This window comes from Octopus sinensis, linkage group LG9 (assembly GCF_006345805.1).
Source record: "Octopus sinensis linkage group LG9, ASM634580v1, whole genome shotgun sequence".
NCBI classification, from domain to species: Eukaryota; Metazoa; Mollusca; class Cephalopoda; order Octopoda; family Octopodidae; genus Octopus; species Octopus sinensis.
The window spans coordinates 79,232,098-79,237,097 of NC_043005.1; the positions used below are offsets into that span (position 1 = coordinate 79,232,098).

Here is a 5,000-nt window from a genome sequence, read left to right on the forward strand (position 1 = left end):
TCGCTAAGTTACGGGGACATAAACACACCAGCATCTGTTGTCAAACGATGTTGGGGGGACAACCAGACACACACACACAACACACACACACACACACACACACACACACACACACACACACACATATATATATATATAACATATATACAACGGGCTTTTTTCAGTTTCCGTCTTCTAAATCCACTCACAATGCTTTGGTCGGCCTGAGGCTATTGTAGGACACACTTGCCCAAGGTGCCATGCAGTGGGACTAAACCCGTAACCATGTGGTTGGTTAGCAAGCTACTTAACACACAGCCACGCCTTCGCCTATTATTATTATCATTGTTTTTTTTTAAAAATATTATCATTGTTATTATTGTTGTTGTTGTTGTTATTAAGGCGGCGAGCTGGGAGAAACGTTAGCACGCCGGGCGAAATGTTTAGCAGTATTTCGTCTGCCGCTACGTTCTGAGTTCAAATTCCACCGAGGTCGACTCTGCCTTCGGGGTCGATTAAATAACTACTAGTTACGAACTGGGGTCGATATAATCGACTTAATCCGTTTGTCTGTCCTTGTTTGTTCTCTCTGTGTTTAGCCCCTTGTGGGTAGTAAAGAAATAGGTATTTTTCTGCCGTTACGTCGAAGTTCAAATAACGTCGGGGTCGATTTTTGCCATTTATTCTTTCGGGGTTGATAAATTAAGTACCAGTTGCGTACTAGGGTCGATGTATTCAACTAGTGCCCTCCTCACTAATTTGTACCTCCAGTAGAAAGAATTATTATTATTATTATTATTATATATTATTATTATTATTATTATTATTATTATTATTATTATTATAAGCATCTTCCTTCAATTTTGTTTCCATTTCTTGCCGAGTGTCTTCCTGACACCTAGGGCAGAGAAACGTACTGTATACAGTGGTAGGTCATTTAAACAAACACGCCAGTTTGTTCATTTACAGAGTCATATGATAGAGAAAAAGGGGAAGATAGAGTGAAAAAGGGAAGAAAATTCCCAGCGATAATGCTCTTCTCAATACGGGTGACGTACCAGTTACAAGAATCTTTTGCACTTCCTGCATGAATGGTAAGCCTCGCATAATTCTTAAATAACTTTCATTTCCGTTTTTCATCATTCCAGTTGCTTGTACAATCACTGGCATTGTAACCGTCTTGAGATGCCACATGTTTTCGATTTCGGTAACCCGACCTTTATATTTTCTGAGCTCATCAAATTCTTTTGCCGAGATTTTATGGTCACAGGGTATGCTCATATCAATCAATAGAAAGACTTTATTGCTTTTGTCTTTCACAACAATATCTGCTTTATTTTCCTTGATTGTCCGTTCTGTACAAACTGGGAACTCCCAAAGAATAGTTACATTTTCTCCCTCAGTTACATCCTCAGTGTAATGTTTGTACCACTTGTCAGCAGTTTTGATTTTATAATGCCGACACATTATCCAATGTAGATATTGGCCATTTCTGTCATGTCTCTATTTGTAGTCTACAGGTACTAAAACCTAATGTCCATAGATTAGGTGGTCGACTGTTTCGATCCCGTCGTTTCAGTCTACACCACTTTTCATCACATTGGCTTGATAATTTCGGCCCAATAAGCTCTGATCTTGGGCAGCCAAAATAAAACATTCTCTCTCTTTAGCCCTGAGCTCTATAGCCACTGATGGGTGTGATTCTAGTCTACATCAGCTTGTTTGCTACGGACCGCATATTAGTCATGCAGAGGTTTTTGTTCACACTTATCAGCCAATTGTTCAAGCGCATTTTGCTTTGCTATTGATTTCACCTTCTTTGCAACTACACTTGCTCCACTTCCTTCATGCTGTTCAACCTGAGTATTATGCATATATTCAACAGACACCAGAACAAACACTCACACAAACATCTAAAATTGCAGATGCCACACTCATAGCACACACAGACATAACCGAAATAACAACAAGACCGTCACGACTACAGTCAAGCAAACAAATTAAACAACACCAACACAAAACAACCAGCTTCGTACTCATCAAAAGGGACAACGAGGAATTGATAATCATCGTAACCCAAAACATTGAATTTGAAACAGGAGGAGTGATATTCAAATCGAGCACATTTTGCCTACCAGATCTGCTTTTGGCATAAATGTCGCTCGGTTCCTACACAAAAATTAGAGGGATCTATCTTGGGGGTGAGGGAACCGCGAGCGTGAGACCCATATCGAGACTCTTAAAGGGGTTCCCCCCAAACTCCCACTAATTATGGAAGACACCGCAGAGGTAACATTTCCCTTCTCTTTTTAACTTGTCAACATGACCAAGAGGAGGAATTTTAAATGTTAGAGGACTGGAGTCGCACTGGAAGCAAGGGCACATGCTCAACGACCTCAAGTTTTAGAATTGGATGTAATTGCTGTCAGTGAGACTAGAATTTCCAATACACGCACACTGCCCCTTGTTCGACTACTATCAAATCTTTGTATCTGTTAGTTGGCCGGAAATGGGAGATGGAGTGACAGTGCCGTTTAGGAAAGAACTCGATCTCAAAGTAAGGTCGATCTTCCGGGATCCAGACGGAAGGTTGGTGGTTCGGGCGTTACGCGTTCAATAATAGTGAAGGTGGTGACTTTAGATTGGTTGCCGTCTACGCTCCTGCCGGAGCCAAACGGCTGGATTTCTTAGGGTGTATGGAAGCCTTTCCAGTTGCGTTCACCCTTTACTGTTACTGGGGGTCTAGAACGGAATATTAAACCAACGCTAGGATTGTGTGTGAGTAGCTGATAGAAGAGGGAGATGCAAAAGCTTTAAGCATCTGATCGGCCAGTTCCAACAGTCTGACAAGTACAGACGAGATTTTTACTTTGTTAAGATTACATAGGACTGAGGTAACACCTCCAGAAGTTATAGAGAAATAAACAGAAAGTCCTATATTATCTTAACAAAATAAAAATGAAGTAGACTGATAGGTAATTTTTCAAACTGTGGAAGATCGTTCAACCAATTTCACATGACAACTATGGTACTCTTCTGTGAATTTCTCAATAACGTCTGGAGGAGTTACCTCAGTTCTACGTAATCTTAACAAAAAAGAAAAAAATGAAGTTGACTGACATGTAGTTTTTGAACCTGTGGAAGGCACGCTAGATGCCAAAATATCGTTCAAATTATTTCACATGATAACTATGGCACTTTCTGTTTATTTCTCTATAACTTCCACTGGTTCCAAAATTTCATGTCAGTCAAAACTTTTTGATCTTTTTTTTTTGTGAAGATTTCATTGGACTGAGGTAACTCCTCCAGAAGTTTTAGAGAAATAAACAGAAGAATGCCATAGTTGTCATGTGAAATTAGTTGAACGATATTATAGAGAAATAATAGATGGGTTACAGCAAATATTCTGCTCAATACCACAAATTTGCTTGTCAGTGGCTTGGCCATAACCGGTTGAGCATCTCCATTTATGTCTGACAATATGTCATCCCAGTAGAAGTAGCGGGTGCATCATAGTCATGTGTTGAGAGGAATTCCTTGGGGTTTGAATAATTTTCCTCTGGGAACATGGTTGTTTCGTTCAACATCCTTAAACGAACCTTATTCAGGGTCTTTTTCATTAGAAAGCGCTACTAACGAGAATTCTAACTGCTTCCCACCTGGAAGGTCATGAATTGTTCTCTTCCATATGAGATCACAATATCGCGCAATGCATATGCCCCGTGTACGCTTATTAGACGGGTAATGATGATAGTTATATTTGATCTCATATATTCTAAACCAGTGCCACTTTGATGAAAGGCACTGCCCTTTAACTCAGTAATAATAGTGGTAATACTAACATCAACAATAACAACAACAATAATGATTTCATTTATTTGCCGCAAAGGTCGAAGGATGAGGAGCACAATACAAAGACAGACATAAAGTGTGAGAGTTACGTTTAATGAAATGATTAAAAAAAAGGGATACAGGAAAGAAATAATGTATACACGGTATTCATTGAAAAAGGAAGGGACATATGCATAGCATACAAAGGTTGAAAAATAGTGATTGGGATGATGATAGAGATGTGACCCTCCTGATATAGTAAGGCTTCTCGGGATAAACGAGGAACTACACTGTCCGAGACCTCCCTGAAGCCCTAACAGCAAGTGCCCTTTCTAATTCCTTCTTTCCGACTCACAAGTCTACACTTAGAGAGGTTCCTTCTACTCTTGTTATTTTCGTAACTTGCACCCACCTTTCAATAAACCCACCCGAGGACAGTATTTTCCGCTCCACTCTCAATTTCCTTTTCAACTGAAATTTGAAAAAGTCAATGAGAATTCTACCAAAGAGGGATGTATCTGTCCTCATGCCTTTCAGCCTTGCCCATCAAACACGCTCTTTCGTCACAGCTACCAGGCAAAGGAAAACTACCTTGCCTGCCCGATAAAAGGTGGGCGGCGTTGCGATCACAATTACCATATTGGCGGCGCAAGACCAAGATATGGCCACGAACTGGAATGAGTAAATGTCTTTGGAATATGCAAATGTCTCTGCTGCGCCGCGTCTGTAGTAGCGTGAAAGAAACCATGGCTCATACCACAACGAATGTCCTAGACTTGCCCAAAACTATTAGAAGTTGTGGTGACATGATCAGGAAGCAAACATTCTACATTGGAAACTGTGCGGAAAGTGGAGGCTAAAGAGAGGCAACACGTGGTATGCGTACAATCGGCAGAGAGCGGTAGAGTAGGAGACTAACAAAATCCTCTGGGATTTCACAGTCCAAACAGATCAGGTGCTAGAGCATAACAGACCGAACCTAATGGTGGTTGACAAGACGCATGTGCTATATAGTTGATGTTGCATGCCCCTTTGACACACGAATAGACAAGAAGGAAGGCGAAAAAATAGATAAATACAACCTTCTTAAGTACGAAATAGTCCGGCTATGGAAAATGAAGGTGAAGATAGTGCCAATTATTGTTGGTTCCTCGTGAACAGTATCGAAAGACATCAAGGAAATTGGAATA

General features: G+C 40.5%; 1 long non-coding RNA gene across 1 annotated transcript in view; it reads left to right on the forward strand.

Moving 5' to 3' along the window:
* The window catches only part of LOC118764714, a 17,372-nt gene extending 14,222 nt beyond the window's left edge, over window positions 1–3,150 (forward strand). Inside the window, exon 3 of the long non-coding RNA XR_005000519.1 lies at window positions 3,079–3,150. This is a non-coding gene — a long non-coding RNA (uncharacterized LOC118764714). The remainder of the gene's footprint in view (window positions 1–3,078) is intronic.
* The last annotated feature ends 1,850 nt before the right edge of the window (window positions 3,151–5,000 follow it).